The sequence below is a fragment of the Diabrotica virgifera genome, chromosome 3 (genome assembly GCF_917563875.1).
Source record: "Diabrotica virgifera virgifera chromosome 3, PGI_DIABVI_V3a".
Classification (NCBI taxonomy): Eukaryota; Metazoa; Arthropoda; class Insecta; order Coleoptera; family Chrysomelidae; genus Diabrotica; species Diabrotica virgifera.
In genome coordinates, this window is record NC_065445.1 from 202,445,213 (window position 1) to 202,468,511 (window position 23,299).

The window sequence follows — 23,299 nt, forward strand, 5'->3', positions numbered from 1 at the left end:
TTTATAATATAGACGAAGTGAGAACGAAAAAATATTGAGGATGGATAACTCGAGGAGAGCAACCAAGGAAAGAGATACTTGGAGGCGGATGCTGGGGAGGCCAGGGTCCGACTTGGGTTGTAGCGCCGTAAGGGGGGTGGGTGGGAAGATCATAGGCTGTAGATAGTTAGATAAGATAGATATTAGTAGTTCCAAAAAAATTATTTGGGTTTTTTTACTGTCATGCCGAACCAAAACATTTGAACTCTTTTGAGAGTGGAAGTGAAGGAAAGTCAATTAACCAGATTTTTTTTTGTAAATTAGATATTAATTCCCTTGATGTTAATAGTCACCAAAAAAGTATTTGTTTTTCATTACTGTTATCCCGAACCAAAACATTTTGAACTCTTTATTTCCTCCATGAGAGTGGAAATGAAAGAAAATTGATTAACCAGATTTTGTTTGGAAATTATTAATCCCCTTTCATTTTACATTTACTTTCCTCCAAATGTTTATTACATACTTGTAAATTAATATTTTTTTCTACAAGAGTTTTCTTGCATTTTATTATTTTGCGCAAATCCTAAAGGAATTTTCAAATTGCAATCGGTACACCGACACTACAATATGCACAGATAGACCGATCCTCGGGGTAGACCGCATACTATAGTAGCACCCAATGAAATCTACGTATCTATGTACATAGTCTACTTCTCCAGCAGATCTGTATTTCAAATAAGTATACTTATCTGCGTTTTTACAACAACAAATTAATTATAGCAGAATAATGACGCAAGTCCACACGTCCACAGGCGTCAAAAAACCAGACAATCGAAACAAAAACGAAAGTAAAGGCAGAAGAATATGCATCGTACTTTACAAAGTATTACTCATTATCAGTGGTTTATAAATATTTTCCTGATAAACTTTACAATAATCGTCCTTGTTTACTTTTCGCGATTCATTTTTATCAGAGTACAATGCACCACAAAACCAACAATGGAACAATGTACCGGTCGTGGCTGAAAGGTGCGATGTCAAAGGGCTGGCATAAGAGGATAATGCGACCGGGGAAAAGTAATAAAGATTATGTTTTTCTGCTTTATGTAGAATACAAAATCTTTTTCGCATTTATGACAAAGTTGGGAAAAATGGTTAATGTGGTTTATTCCATTTTAAAATACTGCAAAAAATAAAAAGTAGAGCAGTTGCCTCATTTTTATTTTTTGTACTTTCCTATATTACCCTTTTCTCTAACTATCCCAAATACGCGCCTCCTAGTGTCGGGCACGACACGAACAACGGACAACCGTGGCGGACCTAGACATTTGCCTTAGGAGGGGAAATTTGCCTTAGGGAGGGAACTTCGATTGAAACACCAACCAAAAAACATAAAAAAGATAAACCCAAACTACATAAAAGACATAAATAATAACTTATATGCTTTAAGTTCTAATTTTCCTTACTAGCGGTTTTATTGGGTTGAATTTGGCTGTCTGTGGTTTAAGATTCATCTCAGCTAATAGTTTTATGTTTCAACAATTTTTTTTAAATTTTAGACCTTGTTAGGGGGAAAATTCCCATTTCCCTCCCCATAGATCCGCCACTGACGGACAACAATATATTATTGGTTGACAGAACAGTCCTTAAAGTAGGGATTCTGGTCGTCACACAAAACTGTAAAAGCTGTCTGAGTTTAAAAGATTATTTCATTAATTTAGGGGAACCAATACAAGTTAGAACAAGCATGATCGAGTCTTGGAATCTTGGTCTAAATGTAAAAAATGTGGAAAATCAAGTGGTATGGTAGTGCTGACCTATGACTGTTAGTCACGACCTATTATTACGTATTGAGCACTAGCATGGTTGTCTAAAAGTCTAAATGACACCCAAAGACCATCTGCTTCAACGACAAGCAAGCTTCATCATAACAGGATCGATGTCGACTGTCCCAACCACCTCCATTTAAGAGGATCGGTACGTATTTTCGGCTGCAATGCTATTCAAATGGGGATTCATTTTTTTCAAATCCTGAGAAAACTAATAAGTATTTTTGAAAAATTTAAACGCAGAATGAAAGATTACGTTATTGGCGAGGGCCGAAAGTCCCTGAGAACTTCTATAATGTTTATTTTAATAAGTTACAGGGGTGAAAAAACTAAGAGAAAATTTAGTGTGATTTTTAATTTCAAATATCTCATTCAAAATAAACTTTTTATTTATTCTAAGGGACTTTCGGCCCTCGGTAATAATTTAGTCTTTCATTCTGCGTTTAAATTTTTCAAAAATATTTATTGGTTTTTTCAGGATTTGAAAAAAATGAACACAATGCCGTGGTAATATTTTCCAAATCTGTCTTTGTCTTACAACGCACTCAACCGAATATAATATTGTCAGCATATATTGTCAGTCAGACACTGACAATCAGTGACAATTTTAAATATTTGACATTGCATCGGGAATATTTTGAGAAATTGATTAAATATTATTGATATATAGTGTATTTGATAAATAATTGATTTAAGACGTGAACTTAATAAAAAGTTATTTATTGTGTATTATTTGTGGAAGATCCAAACAGAGAATACATCAGATATATCCTGTGATCCAAGTATTTTGTTGTTAGAGATGTTCAAAATTGTAAGCGTTCCAAAATAACAACATATTAAAAAATCACTTTAACACTTTTCCTCTTTTCTCGATTGATTATTAGTTTTTGTTGTACAAATAAATTATTACAATCACTGAAAACATAGTTAGTGAAAAAATTATCACATTTATTAACTGAATTAATAATTTGCAATTATAAAAATAACACTTATCCAAGAACATTCAAAAGCCATCTCTTTAAATTAATTATGACATTTTCAAGTAGAATGACATTCTAGTAATGTTTACATATCTACGCCAGTGTGAATTTTACTACACGTAATTTGCCGTGTAAAGACAGAAAAAGTAGGGATACACGTAAAATATTTGCGAATTATGTACCCATAGCCTTAAGTCGGACTTGACCTTCCTCCATTAAATATATGGATGGAGAAGCATACAGAAGGCCAGTAATACGCCAGGAACCGACGAAAGAATACCGGAATCAAATCTGAAGAGATATTAAAAAATGAATAAGGAACTAATAGGAGTCAAATAAAACGAATCTCATAATGGCTGATCAATGCTGGTATACAGACAGCTCTAAAACAGATAAAGTATTGGGAAAGCGAGGGGAAACCAACACTAAGTCTTAGTGAAAGCCTAAGTAATCATTCCACTAACTTCCAAGGAGAAATTTATGCTATCCGCTGGGAGGGTTGACATGGAGGGGATATGACATGTCGACAGTGCTTCTCATGGTGGCATAATTTGTAAGCCGTCCTCCACGGGCGATGAATTCAATTCTTTTTCTTCACGATATTTTCTTACCTTAGTAATGACACATCAACCAAACCCTTTTGAAACACAAAGAATCTACATATCCTTCTTTCACTATAGTGTTGATAATTCGGGGCAAAGCACATTTCCATTTTCATTATACAAAAGAGAATGGTTCACAAAAGTTCCTAACCTTTGCTTAGTGAATATTACTAAAGGTGAGAGTGTATATTTATGTTACCGTAAAAACCCTATTTCAGTTAAAACCCGAATTTACTAGGAAAAACTAGTTTTAACTGTGGGCTTTAGACAATTCTAGTTTTAACTAGTGAAAACTAGTACTATCAAATATTTTCAGTTAATTCTAGTTGAGACTAAGCATATTTCAGTCACAACTAGTTTTTACTAAACTTTTCAGTAATTTCCAGATGAAAACTCGGTAAATAATTTGCTACCCCGGTGTTGTTTGCAAATAATTTCTCTAAAACGTAAAATACTCTGGACCAGATCGTAAACGTAAAAAAACTCAAATATTTTTGACCACGTTGTTATGTTATTGTCTTGCATCCAGGCTGCTAACATTTTCTTGATATCTTGGTTAGCTCGCTTGATTCAACCTTGACTCTGGCTGTGCCTTGGTTTTCCATCACTAATTTTTTCTCAGGCCAGTATTATGCCATTACCTCATTTATAACTGCATTACCGAACTCTCGGTCAAGAGTATATCCGTTAATAAAATTGATAAGCAACTTCTTCCGCCCTCTTACGTTGTAATAACCATAATAAACTTGTAGCCGTGATCGTGATCCTCTTGTGATTGCATATCGATCAAATCTACCTAACAGCGACTATTCATTTCTGAATGCAATATAGGTTTCGACACAAGACCCCTCTTCGCTCTACTCTTCTTCCGTAGGTTTCACACATTAATATAAAATTATTGAACAAATCAATTGTTATATTTGCGTATTTTCTGGCGGTTTTAGTCTTCAACCTATCCCAATCTCCATAACCAATAGCAACGTTTAAAACCTCCATAACCAATAGCAATATCTTCAATTATGTCAAAAATGTCTTCATCAGGTACATAATATTGATATTTCAAGATTTCTAGTTTTAACTGAATTTATGAATTTAGCAGTCTAATTTAGTTTTGACTAGTTAAAACTAGAATTGTCTAAAGCACGTAGTTAAAACTAGTTTTTCCTAGTAAATTCGGGTTTTAACTGAAATCAGGTTTTAACGGTAACATATATACCACGTGACCTATAATCATAGTTGACGCTCCCAGAGGATAAATATGTAGGTACTTGTATTGTACAATAAAGAGAAATTGTAGGGGCATATCTTTTAAAAGTTATATCGGATAGCCAGGCGGCATTGAAGGTACTGGAATCTAATCGAATTGACTTCAAGTTAGTGCGGAACTGTCTTTAGCATCTGATCGGAAAAAGTATCCTTTTGTTGGCATAGCAAGAAGCACAGCCAAAAGAACGATATCAGATGTGGTGGAACGTGGAACGGATTAACCTTAAAAGAAAAGGTCTAAGAGATAACAATATGAAGAAACAAAAAAAGACTGAAACTGTGGAGGTAGACTTCTTTTAAGCAAGAGAGATTCGGCAGCAAGTCCTAAGGCCTATTCGAAATCTATCAACAGAGGTCTACGGTATACACTGTGACGATAATATAATTTTATCGTCTAGAGTACACCAATGAATTAAGTAAAACGTGTTTTTGTACCGTCTCGGACGATATAAAAGTCGGAACGAAAAGCCTAGTTGATTATTATTCTTGGAGCGTTGATCGAAGAATAATAAACAACAACGAGGTATAAGAGGTGAGTTAACCCGACTATTTTCCGCCGTCGTTTTGGTGTGTTGAACGAATCCGACGGTTTTCCTTTTACCTATCCTTTTACGAGCGTTGATCTTATTTCCCTACATGTCTTTTCCTCTGGCGAGCTGAGCGAGCTTTCCTCTCCTTATATGTCCGTTTCATATTAATAAATGTAATTCCTAAATCCACGCGACCGTCGGTAGTATTCATTCATGTACCAGATATCGTCACATTAATCCGAACCTAATGTTAGATACGTAGGTTATAAATATATTTTATTAACGAAATTACTTACTTACTTACTTAGTCCTCTACCTTTAGGTGTAAGGCTGGTGGAGAACGAAAGGTATTAACGAAATTAACGAGTAGTAATTAAGGCTAATTATCTTATCATTTTTAATGTTTTGATTCTAAAATAAATTTCTTAAAAAAACGAACCTTCTGTCTTTTGCTGAATTTTTGTTACCTGAAACAACAAACGCAACGACCACGTTATACGACCACGACCTTTTCTCTATAATCTAAAAATGAAGTTACTATTTAAAATACCTTTGGATTGTGAATAATAGTAGCTTTAAGAATTTAGGATCGGTATTACAGAGCAATGAAGACATAAATGGAGATGTATGTAGAGTTCAAGCGCGATAGATGAAACGGAATAAGGTCAGTTGTGGATTATATTACAGAAAAATTTTAATGAAATCGAAAGTCAAATTCTATAACACCGCTATAAGTTCACCTATAATGAACATCACTGAATATTAAGCAGTTAAAAAAAGAGTGTTGCAGAAATGAAAATCCTTACCAAAATGTTGCAAGACAAAAAAGACCTGGTTGATGACGGTTCCAAAACACATGGAATGCGAGGGTTGAGGAAAATTTAGAGTATATTGAGGGAGATATCCATGAGAAATAGGCACCAACTGTATCGTCAATGATCCGTACCAGAGCAAAAAATATCTGGTGTATAAAGGTTCAGAAAAAACCTTGGGTGAAGGGGTTGGAAAAGACATCTTTGTGGGGGAAAGTATTGGCGATAATAATAATTAGGAAGCCTATTTGCTAAGGATAAATAAATACTAAAATAACGGTGATAATAATGATAAAGGCCGCGGGTACTGCTATACTAATTACGATGGAATAACACACATTTTAATTTCAAACAATTATTTGCCCCGCTCCAATTTTGTTTTGTAATGCCGATGTAGGTAACGATCTAGATAACTTATGTTCTTGTCAACTTTAAAAATATGTAATACAGATCCACATAATATACCTATTAGAAGAAATAATTTTAATTTTAATAGATGAAGGTAAACAAATCAAAGGAACAGACAAGTATTCTTGTTCTCATGATCATTTTTCAGTGCGTCATTAATTATGACGTCATATACTGTATTGGGTGTGTCGAGACTTATTTCATGTAATTATTGACGAATCTGACAGATGCCACAATCGTACTTAGCCATAGGTGAAAAGCTTGTGGAAATAAACTAATTAGTAATTTAGTAGATTTGATTTTTACACAATATGTTAACATGTAGGTATTTTTTATAAAGGGGAATAAAATTAAAAAGTAAACAATATTGTTAATTAAATTTATAAATATGAAAACATTAAAAAATGACACAAAACTATCCATAAACTGTGTTTTTATCTTCTTCTCTAGGTGTTGTCTCCGCTTCAAAAGTCGGTAATCATCAGAGCGATCTTTATTTCTGAAACCGCGGCTCTAAATAATTCATTGTTATTACATCCAAACCAGTTCCTAAGGTTCTTCAGCTATGAGTTACATCTCCTTACTATGGATCTTTTTCTTGCATAATGACCTGGAGTATTAAATATACATCTCTCATAACATGTCCCATATATCTCAGTTTTCTTCTTATTTGTTAGTTCTCGTTCCTTATGCGTAAGTCTCATTACCTCCACGTTGGCTATTCTATCTACTCATGAGATACTTAGCACTCTTCGGTACATCTCGAATGTCTCTAGTCTCCTCACGCCAATGACTAACTTTTAACGAACTAAATTCTAAACCAAAATACAAAATAATGCACAAAGACGTTGTGAAACACAAGTGAAGTCGAATTCGAAATTTCAAAATGACAGGTACACAAAATACTGACCTGAATAATAACCGTCACTTGACTCTTTGACACTTTAAAAAATGGCCAAAATGGACGAAGTTTTCGTCAAATGTTCGTAATACGTGTATTTGATTGGCTAGAAAAAACGCGCATTCTAAATATCAACGAATCAAACGTAGGTTAGGATTAGGAATAGACATCTTATGTATATAAACATTGTAATTCTGCATTATTTTTGTGTTTAATCACAGAGCTACCGCTTTTTCCGTCTCATCTAACTTAATGCATTAGAGAGAAATCAAAAAACTGTGACGCACTGAAAAATGATCATGAGAACAAGAATACAAATACATATTTAGGTTTCATAATATCAAACAAAGGATTCAACTGAAAATTTAAAAAATAGACTAGGACAAACAAGAGAGTGCATAAATATAAAAATTTAACCAGGTACTGTGGGATAAGAACATCAGTATAAAAACAAAAAGAAGAATATATAACACCATGACAAGAAGTATCCTCACTTATAATAACTTATGGGATTATGGAATAACTTATGGGTGTGAAAATTGGACAATAAAAAAGAAAACCAAAAACAAAATAAGAGCAACAGAGATGGAATTCCTAAGGAGAAGCTGCAGAGGAACAAGAGGAGATAGATTAAATAACATAGATATTAAGAAAAGAATGGGTCTAAACTCAAATATAATAGAATATGAATAGACTACTTATATAGAACAGAAGAGATTAACCTGGTACTGATATGTCAGAAGAGCAGACCAAAATCGTTTGATAAATAGAATAACAGAGTGGAGCCGATAGGAAGAGAGGCAGACCCCGAAGATCTTTCAGAGAGGAAGTTGACGAAGCAATGGAAAGAAGAAATCTGCAGGAAGAAGGCTGGTAAAACAGAACGAACTTTTAAAGATACATGTTTATTCTACAATTTTGTGTAACGAAGAGATAAATTCTTCACTGATCGACCTTCTATGTTCTGACTAGTTTATAATGTATTATTTGCCACATTATGGTTATTTTTTTATGAAAAAAGGCTGCGGCCGAACCTGTACGGCCGGCCACGTTCAATGTTTGCTTTTTTATTTTTAAAAGTGATATGAGTCTATTATGAATGGAATGAACAAAAACAATGTATTAAATTTATTCGACGACACTGACCCGCTTCTATTTTTCTGCCCGAAAAATTAATTTGTGTTCGCCCATTCATCTTTCCGTTTTTGGGTTTAATTAAATCAAACTATAACAATTGCTCGGTTTTGTTTTCGAATTGCTCGCAAAGCTTGTAAAAAAAGAGAAATTTAAATGATAAGTGAATCTTGTCTATACATGGTATTTCATTAAGAATGTCCAGTCTCTGAGTTGTAGGTTCTAGACCCCAAAATAATAATATTTAATGCAAATCACTTAATAAAATATGGCTCCTTACTGATTTACAGGGTGTTTTATTTAAAAATTATTGTTACTCAGTACCTAAATTATGATAAATAAACGTTTCTAGCTACTACCAGAGGCATACAACAGGCGATACTGAATGGTTGACCCTTCCCGGTTTTTACGCCACTGGGGGAACTACTATTTTAGTGCAATTTTTCGATTCTCTAATACTTTCTATGTAAATGATATACCTACTCTTTATTGGTACCGGTAGCCATTAGTTTTCGAGATATTTGATATTAAAAATGAAACGGCACAGTTATTTTGATTAATGTATTGTGTCGCTTCATTTTTAACTTCAAATATCTCGAAAACTAATTATGTTATCGTTACGAATGAAAAGTATATTATTTACATAAAAAGTATTGGAAAATCTAAAAATTGCACTAAAATAGCATTTTCGTCAGTGGCGTATAATTTGGGAAGGGTCAACTGGTAACTTTTCCCTGTCGTACGCCTCTGGTAGTAGCCAGAAACGATTATTTAACATAACTTAGTAGGGTGTACAGTACCTACACTTTCTACCAAGTACGATAAGGATACGTCAAATAGTTTCAAAGTACTGGGTAAAAATAGTCTTTAATCACATATTAATCATATTATGAATCATTCATAAATTAATCAAAATACCTGTGCCGTTTCATTTTTAACTTAAAATGTCTCGAAAACTAATGACTTTATCGTTACCAATAAAGAGTATATTATTTACAAAAGTATTGGAGAATCTAAATTCCATAAATCAATAAAAAAAATAGTAATTTCCCCAGTGGCGTAGAATTTGGAAATGGTTAACCATTCACTATCCCCTGTCGTACGCCTTTCGTAGTAGCTAGAAAAGTTTATTAATCATAAGTTAGTAGGGTCACACACAAGTTAGTCGCCACACTTTCTGCCAAGTATAATAAGGATACGTCAAATCGTTTTAAAGTACATACTGGGTAAAAATAGTTTTTAAATTTTTAAATAAAACACCCTGTAACTTAGTAAAGAGCCCCACTTTATTTATGTAGATAAGTGATTTTGGTTAAATCTTAATATTTTGAGGTCTAGAATCTACAACTCACATATTGGACATTCTTAATGAAACGCACTGTCATCAAAAAAAAAATGTGAAAACCAGGTCTGGTATATGCGCTCCATATTAGATTTATATTTTCATGAATTCTCCAATTCTTCTTGTGGTTATTTTTTCTATCGGAAGTTGGTTATCATCATAGCTATCCGTACTCTATTTGCAGCTGCTGTGAAGGAGTCTACTGAGTTGCAACCATTCCGTTCTCGAAGGTGTCTCAGCCTGGAAATCCTCCTTTGGTCAACGTTTCTCTTATCTTTGATATTTGCTTGCATGATACGTCTTAGCATTTCATATTTCTGGATCCTAGTACTACGGCCCATGTATTCCAGTTTTCTCACTTCAATTTTTGTAATCGTCTCAGCACTTCGGCATTAATAACTCTTTGAATCGACAGTATTTTAATCATCCGTCTATGTCTATGGCACCACATCCCAAAAGTTTCTAACTTATTTATTGGTTCTATCTTTAATGTCCAGCTTTCCATCCCATACGAGAGATAAAACGTAAAATTTTAACTTCTTATCCTTAATTTTAAATTAAGATCACGATATGTAAGAATCTTTTGCAGACCGTTGTTTTCATTTATCGAATTTCCTAGATATTTGTAATTGCTAATCCTTTCTACTAAACTTAGCTAAAATAATGGTGTCATCTGCAAATCTTACGTTGTTTTTCAGTTTATTGCTATACCATACCCTTCCTCTAATAATGTTTCCTTAAAATTTATTCGTTGTAAAGGTTGAATACCAATGGATACAATACACACCAGAGTTGAACGCCTAATGTCTATGTTTTTTTTTCATAATTTTCAATTACGACAGTGGCTCTTTGTTTCCAATACATGATTGAATATATTTCCAATTGGATGTCAGGAAAAGTTGTTGGATACAAAAAGGTTACGATCCTATACTGACCTACTGAGATCTTGTGTATATCTGGAAGCATTACCCTGTTGCAATAGGCAATAGAAATTTTATATGGTGTTATAGAAACTGGACCATGTCCTATAAGAAGAACTGTAATTAAGAACGATTAACCCTACCTTGGACTAAATCACCGAATGAACACCACGAATGAACACCAGGTAAATCAACCACACTAAACATATTTCGATTCCTGATAAGTTTATAAACAAGAGAAACATAGTAATACCAGAAGTTATTATGAGTTAGTCCAATTATTTAATAAAAAGTATCAACATCTTAATGCAATTACTAAACCTTCAGTTTAGAAAATTGTTAAAGGTTTGAAAAACTGTGTTCAATTAAACATCACCTTAAAAGTGGCCGACAAAAGACCTCAACTCATGAAGAATCCTTTGACGTTATGCAAAAATTTGTAGAAAACCTTTCTGCACATCCATCCGAGAATGTCTCGAGATAAAGACTAATCTGATTGGTAAATGTCATCATGCCAAAAGTAAAAAAAAATCATTGCAATTCCGTCGTTAGTACAATGATTCCTCTACGGGTTTGTCATATAATCATAATTAGAGGTCGTATACACCTCATAAATAAGCCATTGATGGTTGAGTAAATTATCCACTATTATTCTCTATGAGAACATTTTTAAATTGTCAGGTGTGCCCAATTTGTTTTATATCCCTATAACATCCCATTTTAGTTTAATAGTTTAATGAAATTACGTAACCGAAACCGAACACAAGACTACTTATTTTATAGCTGCAAAATATAAAAATAACCTAAAATAACGAAAGAATTTTGTGTTTTCCAAAATACTCATCAACTTTAATTATTAATTTATTCAATGGTTAGGTAAAGAAAAGGGTCAGTACTCATAATATTATCCATTTATTGGATGCATTAGGAAAAGCAGTTAGAAAAACAAAACTTGATAGGGTTCAAAACAACACAATTAAGGAAGAAATGGGTCTAAAAGAAACTGTGGCCGACTGCATAGATAGAAAACAGCTTATATGGTATGGACATGTTCAAAGAATGCCAGAAGAAAGACTACCAAAGAAAGTAGCAAAATGGATACCACCGGAACACAGGAAACGAGGAAGACCAAAGAAATCGTGGATAGAAGGAGTTCGAAGATCAATGAGTGAACGAGGATTGACAGAAGAAGATTGTAATGATAGGACGCGATAGCAATTGGGCATCGGAAAACGTCGAAGGACGTTCTAACCCGAATCTATATACATATATATAAAAAATTGGCTACCGGTTTCGGGACTTATAATAATTTATGTCCCATCATCAGGTCAGAATAAGAGGTCAAATTGTTTGTTGTTAAGTTAACAACGAAGTTAACAAATTCTGTGTTACAACTGTTTTTGTCTGCACTTCTTCTAAATTCCAATTATAGAGTTTATTGGTGTTTTTATTCTTCTTTTATGTTTGAATTTTTAATAAATTCAGAATTCCATCGTGTTATATACTTTAAATGTCTTATTTATTAACAATTCGAACATAAAAGAAGAATAAAAACACCAATAAACAGCTGTAACAAAGTGCAGACAAAAACAGCTGTAACAGAGTAGAAGTACGTAACAAGATGAACTAGTTACATATTATGGTATCATTTTGCCACATAATAGTTTGATACAATTTTTTCAATTTTTAAAAACACACACAACTAACTAAAATCCCTGCCTAACATCTGAGTGAACGTGGTCCTATCGTGATGGTAGGGGAGCAAAGTATGCTAAATGTGCAGTCACTCGAGCGCTTTGGGGACCTATTGGGTTGTGAAGAGTAGGTCCTAAAAACAAAAAAAAAGTTAAGTAAAGTTTTCCATTTTAGTGGGGACTTGTCTATTTTTAATTTAATTTGTCATTTCCAACAATCGTTTTTTAGATTATAGCGCCATCTATGCATAATTCGAAAAAATGTCTCGAATAAAAGTTGCTTATTTTTACGTAAGTAATCCAAATCTGCAATAAAAAATGGGGGCTCCCATTTAAGATTTTAAAGTAACCACCGACCCCACCTCCGTGGGGGTCATGTTTGGTGAAATTCGATAGATTTTTAAAAAATATTGAATAAGTGTATTTTTCAGTTTTTCGATCTGATTTTCATTTCGCGAAATATGGCGGGATTCGTATTTAAAATATTAAATTTACCCCCCACCACTCTCCGTGGGAAGTCGTGTTTAGTATCATTCGATAGATTTTTGAAAAATATTGAGTACGTATTTTTTACTTTTTCGATCTGTCATTAATTTCGCGAAATATTCGCTTTTTTCTTGTGAAACTTTGGGACTCGCCCATTTCCTTACGCCCCGCTCAAATCGTCAGATTGTTGAAATATACACTGTTTTGCATGTACTTAACTTACCTTATCTTAATCTGACGATTTCGAGTTTTTCTTAGGATAGATTTTTTTTTCGGCCCCCCCTTAACGAACTCCCCTGCATTAAGAGCTAATATATGGTAGAGGTACATTTTCAGGGTACAAGGTTTCTCCACATATAATAATCTGACGCGCTCGCGTAACTGCAAAAATCCCCGCTTGGGCTCCCCTACCTCTATAAGTTAAGTAACTTGTGAAGCGGTAACGATTAATTTCAAAAGGGACCAACTTTATTTTGAGCGTAATTTGCTTACATTTAATGCTAAAAATTAAAAAAATATATAAAAAAATAAAAATAAAACTTTCTTAAAAACTTTTGATGAATTTTCCCTAAAGAGTGCTTCATTTTTTGGATATTATTTCACGTCGAAATGTTCGATTTGGAATTTCACGAATAAGAACCTTCTTTTCATTAGCTACAACTCTGGTTCTACTAGCTCCCCAAACTTCATACATACACAGATTTTTTCACTTTTTCATAATTTATATTTTTGCTCGGAATATTTTTTCGATAAAATACTTACTTTTTCAGTTGTTTGCGTAGAACCGTCTAACAACGTGGTTCAGATGTTGAAAAATGAACATATTCACTCGCAAATAACTCGAAAAGTATTGACTTGGTGAAAAAACTCTATAGAACAAAAGTTGCTTAAAATTAGTCAGTTTATCAATTTCCGGACTTATTTTGGACCTATATTTGTTCACCCCCGAGAAGGGGTGAAACTCACACCCAGGGCAAAAGCACACATCGGTACTATATCACTTTTTTTTTGACTTATTAGCTAAGTGAGTGCCAAATTTCATGTCAACCCAAGCGGTTGTTTAAAATTCACAGGTTTTGCAATATTTTACCGTGAGTGAAAATGTCTTTGTAGGGGTAGTTTATTAGGGTTGAAAATATTAAATACTTAATACACTAAATTACGAACATAAAATAAAGTTTAAATCACTACAAAATACATCATTACCTAATTTAAAGTTACAAATTATTTTTTGACACAAATTCTTATTTAGAGGGTAGTTTTTAAGGGTTTAAAACTATAAAATACATTTCAATATGAGAAACAATCAAATTCCTATATTAAGCATACTATTTAACATATTATTATGTACCTACACATAATTTAGATTTAAATAACGCTTATATATTTTTAACTATTTATAATGGGAAATAAGCCACAATATTATTAAAAAATGATTTTTATTAACGTTTCGACGCCCAAATCGGGTGCCGTTGTCAAAATACAAAATACTACTAACATAAACAAAAATGTTGTTGCTTAGTAAAAAAAATTCTTCTAATAATTTATTTAATTTGACTCATTTATATCGGCAATTCAGATACATATGATACATTTTAAAGTAGAAGACTTTAAAATGATATTGCCAATATTTATGAGTTGCGTTCCTGGGACGACTTTACTGAAAGATAGTTCATTCGATTACATGAAATCAACCCCAACTCAAGAATATCCGTCACAAAAAAATCATAGCATGTGATCTGTCTTTAAAAAGACAACCACATGCAACGGTGACATTAAAATTCTCGCGTTAGAGATCTCATAGTAAATCACGAGGGAATTATAATAATTATAATAGGAATAAATCTCTAACGCGAGAATTTTAATGTCACCGTTGCATGTGGTTGTCTTTTTAAAGACAGATCACATGCTATGATTTTTTTGTGTCAAATTAAATAAATTATTAGAAGAATTTTTTTTTACTAAGCAACAACATTTTTGTTTATGTTAGTAGTATTTTGTATTTTGACAACGGCACCCGATTTGGGCGTCGAAACGTTAATAAAAATAATTTTTTAATAATATTGTGGCTTATTTCCCATTATAAATAGTTCAAATTGTAAAAATGCCACAAGAAAATAGCTTCAGAACAACATTAACGCTTATATGCTGTTATTTTTTGGTAAGAAAGGGTAGTTTTCACCCCTTAAAAATAAAAAGCACACATTGTAGTCATATCACTTTTAAAGAGAAGGGCAAGATGAGCTTATTTGCAAAATTTCATCTAAATCGAAGCGATTCTTTAGAATTTAGAGGTTTTGCAATATTTGACCGTTAAAGAACGTACTAATATGCACTGAACATATTTTTATGTGGAATGTTTATAACAAGGTATATTTCTTTGAAACACTAGACATGTAGTGTGAATTGATAATTTCTCAAAATCAACTGTTGTTTCTATTGCAAGAAATCATGTGATAGGGTACCTCCTGACCTAGAGGTTCCGTGGTTGACGCTCAATGAGGAAGGAGTTCCCTTTGAGTACCTGAAGATTGTAAAACCGACTTACAATGAAGTAACAACTATTGTTAGGACAGGTGTGAGAGATACTGATATATTTCAAGTGAAAGTATGATTGCATCAGGGCTTAAAGGGTGTTTAATCCTTATTAACATCCAATAAAGCTGGAGAATTTAAAAGCGACACTCCTTGAAATTTAAAGTATGCTGATAATGTAATGTTAATAGGTAACAAATTATTAGAACAATGGAGACAGCATCTTAAAGAAAATTATTCAAAGCCTAGTAGGATAAGAGCACACTATCTAGAATATTTATTCAAAAATGAGTTACTACATAAAAATAACATGAGAGCTGTAGATGGTGAAATTATTGTAAAAATTAACAGCTTTGGTTATCTAGGATCAGTATTATAGAGTACTAAGGAGAAACAGATTGGGAAGAATGCGGTCCATCAGAAAAATGGAATGTAGTCCATTGGAGAAAAATTCTAATAAAACTGAAATGAAAATACTATGTACACTATGTAGCTGATATATGGCTAGCACTAAATGTTTGCAGCTAAATAGAAAGAAGAACAACGGATGCATGTGGCGAAAATGAAAATGCTTACAAAGATGGGAAAAGTGACAAAAATGATAAAATTAAGAACGAATAATTAAGGAAAATCTAAATGAGGCACCGGCACCAATTAATAGCAAAATAAAAGATTAGAGCATAAGATGGTTTTAGTACATTCATATCCGAAATGACAGTCACCCAATAAGAAGAATCGATGATTGTCAGTTCCTTAAAAGAATAGCAGAGGAAGGCCCAACAAATACTGGTGGAAAACGGCAAGACAGGATAACTCTGTGAAGGGGATTAATATTTTACAGCTGAACCTGCATAGGAATAAAGGTAAAGCTAAAAGATATATGAAATTAAATAATCAATCTAAAACCACGTGGCAATTGTATGACAATTATTTTATACTTGCAACAAAAAAGTGCTAATTCAGCGTTGTTTGACCCAATTTTTCAAACAAAGTTTTATGAAAAATAACAATCATGCCAACGTTATTAACTTATTTTTGGAAGTAACTGACCTGCATCTGACGTAGAACTTTCTTTTGACTTCATCCTCCACAAAACATATGCCGAACTTTCCAAACACAAATATTTAGATTTGATATTCACTAAAAACACTAGGCGAGTGAGCGTATAGTCCAAAAACCCCGAGAAACGCATCCACCTACGCACCTGACCCGAAACGCACTGTTGGGCCGATGCATTTGATTTGGCCACCGCTCTCAACTAGTCTCAACAAGTGACAGTCTAGTAGGTTTACGCAATTTGCTAGCGCACTACGATTTTTGTTGCGTAGGTCCGATTCGACAAGGCAAGCAAGCGCCTGTCTAGACACCCAGCCAACTATTTGTAAATATTGTATTGAAGTATGAGAGATAGGAATGGAATACGTTTCTAAGTGCTTTGTTGCCGGCGCTGAAGGAATTTCTGCGAAGCGTAGAGAAAGACGAGGAGAATAGGAAATCTCGTTGAAAGCATAATTAGTTTCAGTGAGGGCTATTTTATGTTACCGGGGTACTTCAAAAATTAAACAAGGAATACGACTGCGATAGTCCATTAACCCTACTTAGCCGCGCGATTCTTGGTGACGAGCTTAGTCGCGCGGTCTACGATTGTAGACCGATAGTAGACCGATAGTTTTTTGTCGTATAATACCGGATTTTGACAAAATTAACAAATTAATGGTTAATAACATGTTTATCTATGTCTGTACTTCGATATTAGATATGTTTTGTTTCTTGGCTTTCGTCATTTTGACAGTGTTAAAGTTAAAGACGAGCTCATGATTTTTTGGGTCTTTATTCGCAAGTAAATGAAAATGGTCACAAAAATAAGCTCAATTTAGTGAAAAATACAAATCTTTTTTATCTTTGAACTTATAAAATGACCAATAGTGATGAATAATAAAGACCAGAACAAAAAAGTAAACAAAGGACAAAACTATTAAATGGTAAAAGTGGCACAATTTTAGTCCGTCAAACATTCAGTGCAAATATCCCTGAGATGATCCTTGCTGCCAAATTTGTCAAATTTTTGGCATGACTTCCTTGTTAACTTATTGAAAATTCGTGGGCAAATACAACATCATCCCACGTAATTTGTTGGAATATTAGGGGGAGGGGTATGACTTTTTGAACTCAGTACATTATGCGAGCTCGTCGTCTAAGTTCCCTTAGCAGGGAAGATATACATAGTTGATCCATATTCAATTTGGGATTTGATTAGTTCCCAAGTCTTCAATAAAGTCGCTTCTTGAAACTTTTTCATTTATGCTTAGCTTTATATACACAGCAGGCTACATATTAGCTTTATATATAAAACTAAAAACTGGAACGCGTTTGGTCGCGCGGTCTACCGTTGTAGACCAGTGCTCTTTGAATAATGGTAAAAAACTAATGCAAACAGATCGGCGGCGTTTATCAAACTGAAGAGTAAGTTGGAAGTATTAGTGACAGCTACTAAGCGGGATGGGGGCGTATGTGCAGTTTTCTGGAATTGGCGACCACTTAAAGGAGGCGACCACGATCGTAGACCGCGCGACTAACGGAGGGTTAAGCATTTGTGTCCTATGTAAAATAGCTAAAAGTAAAAAGTGTTATGTAGATTTATACTAAATTTACAATCAAGATACAGTAGAAATAAACAAAACAAGATACGTTAAATGTTACTAGGAGCACTCCCCCACTCCCGAATCATAATTTACAATGTATATAAATTGTAAATCCCAAATCATGATTTCCAAAGTTTATACATTGTAAATTATGATTCGGGAGTGCTCCTAGTAGCATTTAACGTGTTTGTTTAACGTTTGTATAACGTTTATTTGTTTGTTTAACGTGTATAAGTAATAAGTATAACGTTTGTTTATTTCTACTGCGTTTTGAATGTAAATTCAGTATAGGTACATTCCTTATTTAATTTTAATATTAACGCAAAGGTAACATTAAAAAAAAAGGTTTTTTCTCATGGCGATAGTAGGAGGTAATAATGCAGTTAACCAACAAGCCGACGGGTGAGGCCTGTCAGGTCTCAAGCCTCATCCATAATGAAAGTACAACATAAATTTGGTAATTTTTATTGACAAAATTGAAGCCCTATATACTTTCTCTACTAATATTGAAAAAAAATATGAAAAAATAATTTAAGAAACGCTTTTCTTTAGTTACGAGTGACTAAAATTAAAAATATAAAAAAAATCAACTAAAAACAGAAAAAAAAAATAAAAAAATTCAAACTTAAAAAGGATTATTCGAAAAAAACAGATTAAATATACAAAAATCTCATAGATTCGTTAAAAATTGAAAAAATCTAACACATGAAATTCGTTAAAGAAAAGCGTGGGGCGCGAAAAGTAAAAAGTATTTATACTCAAACCGTTTATTCTATGAAGACGTGCCCCACGCTTTTCTTTAATAACGTGTGAGATTTATAGTCCAGGGCGCATCTGTTTTGAGATGGACGTTGAGAGGTGACTCAAATTTTATTGCAGAGATTGCTTGAAAATAAATCAAATAATAATATTTGAGTTATCCTCCCTCTCAAAAAGGTCCGGAACATTGTTTAAATAATCAAAATGTAAAAAAATTAAGGAAAAATTCGATGTTTTTCTTCGTTTTTTGATTATAACTTTAAAAGTATTCATTTCTGAGAAAAGTTGTACTGACATATAAGTTGCGCAATTAAATTTCCTACAATATAAAATTGGTTAAAAATTTAAAAAATTGTCAGCCTAGTTGCAAAATAGCAATAATTGCGAAAAAACCATACAAAAACAAGTATTCGCATTTTACGTTTTTCAACCATTTATGCTACACTTAGGACCTTCATATTTCACCCAGAAAAACTTTATGATACACAAAAACAATACTGTAAATTTCATTAAGATCGGTTCAATAAATTTTGCAAAATAAATTTTGCAATCCAGCTTTCGCAAAAAATATTCATTTTTTCAAAATGTTACAGGACTGAAAATAAAGCAGATAGCAAGTTGAATTTTTTTTTGCTTATAGAAGTATACTGTACCTTTCATTTGCAATTTGCAAAATTAAAATCGATTAATTACCACGGCGCACAGTGGGGCAGGAGAGCTAAAAAATTTGGCATAAAATACCAAATAACAAATGTAGTATTTTCTGTCGCATTCATTTTAATTAAATAGTACACAATCCTGCGTACGATTTGGCATCATTTTTTTCCCATTAAAACCCCTCCACCAGTTGCGATGCGTCGCAAAGGGCACATGGTCCCGTGTTAACAATGCAAAGGCCGCGATAATGTGATTCGACTTACGTTTGATCCACTTATTTCAAGTGAAAAGTTAATTTACTAGTAAAATTGGCTACGGATATTTGATCTTCAGGAAAGTGACAATATTATTACAGATGTGATATAATAATTAAGTAAATATAGTCTCTTATAATATATTGTTTAAAATTACCTGTACAAAATATCAAAATATGCATTTTTCAAAAAGAGCAAGTGATTTGTTAGTGTTCCCAGACTGATCCAACTTTAATTTTGTTTTATTTTGAAAGCTTGAGTATTATTCTTTAGAAAGTCATTTTAACTTTTTGCTCATATTTGCTCCTTTTTTCATAATTTTATTTTTTGTGAGGTTATGTTGACCTAATTAAATTGAATAACACTCTATTCTAATTTTTCGTTATTTGCATAATTCAAGCATAATAATTCAAGAAAGTGTAGTAGATGCAAAATAAATTAAGATGTATTCCACTTTTTGTTGATTAGTAGTGATCCACTGATCACAAGCAAAAGAAACATAAAAAGAAAGAAATTAGAACACCTGCCAGTGGAAGCACTGCATATTAGTGCATAATATATTATGTTCAAATCTCCGAATGTGCAAGATGTTGACGTCACATCTGATGATGATCTGTAGTTTAAGTTTTTCAATATTTTACCTACAAAATTTTATGTTATTCTTATAAATATGCGGTAAATGGTTTTAAAGAACAATTTGGTTAAGCAATTTTTCAAAAATAATGTTAACACAATTGTTTTGAGATATAAATAATATTAGATAATAATAAATAAATAAGATATAAAATAAAAATGACTAAACTTCAAATATCATTTAAATCAATATCGGTAGTAACTATGGACATTCAGCTTTGAAAATTTTGAGCAAAGCATTTTTTGAACAATCCATCCTTCAAGGGAAAATATTTGTAAAGCGAGGCTCAGGAAGAAGAAGAACATCCTGGTTAAAGAACTTCAGAACCTGCTTTAGCACAACATCTGTGCAGCTTTTTCGCGCTGCTGCAGATAAAATAAAGATTGCCATGATGATCGCCAACATTAGTCACGGATAGGCACATTGAGAAGAAGAAGAAAACTTTGAAAAAACATCGTTTTTTTATGTACACACAACTTATAATATTTGAAAAAAAAATTGGCCATAAATATATCGACAATGATTTAATGCCAACTTATGTTGTCTCTTGCCCCACTGTGCGGCGTCAGGAAATTTTTTAAATAAACATTAATTTTTGGTGCTACGCGCAGGACAGCGGTGTTCTATTCACACAAGTTGATTTCCACCAAAATTTCTTACAATTTTTATCTAATATATTATTTTCTTACTCTATATTTTGTTGTATTTTAATATTTTAATTCCACAAAAATCAAACTAATTTTATTATTGTTTGTGAAATATTGTTTAAACAATTGCATATGTTTAAAAATAATAAACTTTTATTCTCTAAGTTAAAATATATGAACAAAGAAAGTTTTTGCTAATAAAAGTGTTATTTCAAAGGATAGAGTGTGTGTTTTTATTTTGCAATAAACAAATTTATTTATTTATATCGAAATGTAATAAAAATTAAAATGTATCAATCATTATCAAAGGTCATTGGAATGCCCAATCAGAGCAAACTATCCGCTGTCTTGCGCGTAGCACCAATAATTAATGTTTATTTAAAAAAATTCCTGACGCCGTGGTGTTAATTGATTTTAATTTTTGCAAAATTGAAAATGAAAGGTACAGTACACTTCTATAAGCAAAAAAAATTTCAACTTGCTATCTGCTTTATTTTCAGTCCTGTAACATTTTGAAAAAATGCATTTTTTTGCGAAAGCTGGATTGCAAAATTTATTTTGCAAAATCTATTAAACCGATCTTATAGTCCAGGAACCGAAGATTTTCACCTCGCAATTTTTACAGAATGAATCGATTTGCTTGAAAATTTGAGAGTAAGTAGTGGATAGTCCAAGGATCAAAATCTATATAATGCCGAAAGGCGCTTTTACCATGGGGGTGGTTGCCACCCCATCTCGGGGTGGAAATTTTTTATTATAATTTTGACTGCAAAAGTTGATAAAAACATTCATTTTAAGCAAAAAATGCTATATACATTTTTTTGGTAAAATTAATAGTGTTCGATTTATTCGCTATCGAATGTGTTAGTTTTATATCGAAAAAATCAATGTTTTCGGTATTATACTCATTTACTATTCACTCAATTTTTGCCATAGAAAAACGTTTTGCAATCCAATTTTTTGGGAATAAAATAAGCTACAATTTTATATTTAAATATTTTTTCGTATCTATGATGCTACTCTTTCTATTCTGAAGCAAAAGGCATTTTTTACCAAACTACAAAAATTCGTTATTCGCTTTTAACTACATTTTTTTAAAAACTAATCATTCTAAGCCATTCAAACTTTTGGAATCTATTAATAATACATAAATAAAGAAAAATAAATAAGGCCGATGACTAAAAACACCGCTAACTTACATTATTATGCTTCCAATTGGATATCTCCTTTTTTTTTCAAAAAAAATATATTGATTTTTAACCGTACCTTTTTTATTTTGTATCCTAGAAAGTTTGTTAAAAAAGAATTTTGTAGGTTTTTACAAGACCTACTGGGTTATTAATATTATATCATTTTAAAATCCTCATTCGCAAAAAGAGGTGACTTTGAAAGGGTTGGTAAAGGTGGTTTTTGCATGTTATTGCAAGTTTTAATTTTCAATAGCTCACTTAATTTTTGCCGTAGAAAAAATTTTTGCAAACCAAGTTCTTGGGAATTAAATAAGCTACAATTTTGTATTTAAATATTTTTTCGTATCTCTGATGCTAATCTTTCTATTCTGAAGAAATGGGCATTTTTTACAAAACTACAAAAATTCGTTATTCGCTTTTAACTCATTTTTTTTAACTAATCATTCTAAGCCGGTCGAACCTCTAGAACCTATTAACAATACATAAATTAAGAAGACCAAATAAGGTTAATGTCCAATTTTAATTAGGGTGGAGAGTAGGGTCACGATCACTTTTTCGCTGAAAAAAATAGGGACTGACATTCTTTTTACTATGAGTCATTTAATTCTTGAACTGAACTAGGTACTATTTTTTTCATTTCTGGAGATAGATATTTTTAAATACTTTAAATTAGCTTGAACAAGTTATCCTCGAAAAATGCATAGTTTTCCCGTCTTTTGACTTTGAAACTACAATATTTAGCATTTTACGAAGAAGAGCTAACATATAATAAAGTATAGCTCGATTACTACTGGTCTTAAAGCAAATTATAAAAAACGGTTTTGTTTATTGTTTTAAAAGGTACATTTTTGTTAACCAAACTTGTTTTGATAGAACGAAAACTTTTTGAGTTATTAGCAGAAAACTGATTAAAAACAATGATTTTTTCGATTTAAACAATCAATCATTGAATCATCAAACGAATCAATGATTCGATAACGAATAAATCGAAAACTATTACTTTTATCAAAAAAATGTATGGAACGTTTTTTGCTTAGAATGAATGTGTTTACCAACTTTTGCTCTCAAAATAAAATAAAAAATTTCCACCCCCGAGAT

The 23,299-nt window shown here is 32.4% G+C and overlaps 1 protein-coding gene across 9 annotated transcripts in view; it reads right to left on the bottom strand.

Annotated features, from left to right (window-relative positions):
- Positions 1-23,299, bottom strand: part of LOC114329613 (E3 ubiquitin-protein ligase FANCL) — a 787,641-nt gene that overhangs the window by 386,877 nt on the left and 377,465 nt on the right. The window contains exon 1 of one of the 9 annotated variants that reach the window (XM_050647187.1): positions 16,469-16,645. The exons of the other annotated variants lie outside the window; for them this stretch is intronic. The gene's annotated coding sequence lies outside the window, so the exon portion shown is untranslated. Of the gene's footprint in view, positions 1-16,468; positions 16,646-23,299 lie in introns of those variants that run through there. 9 annotated transcript variants of the gene reach the window in all.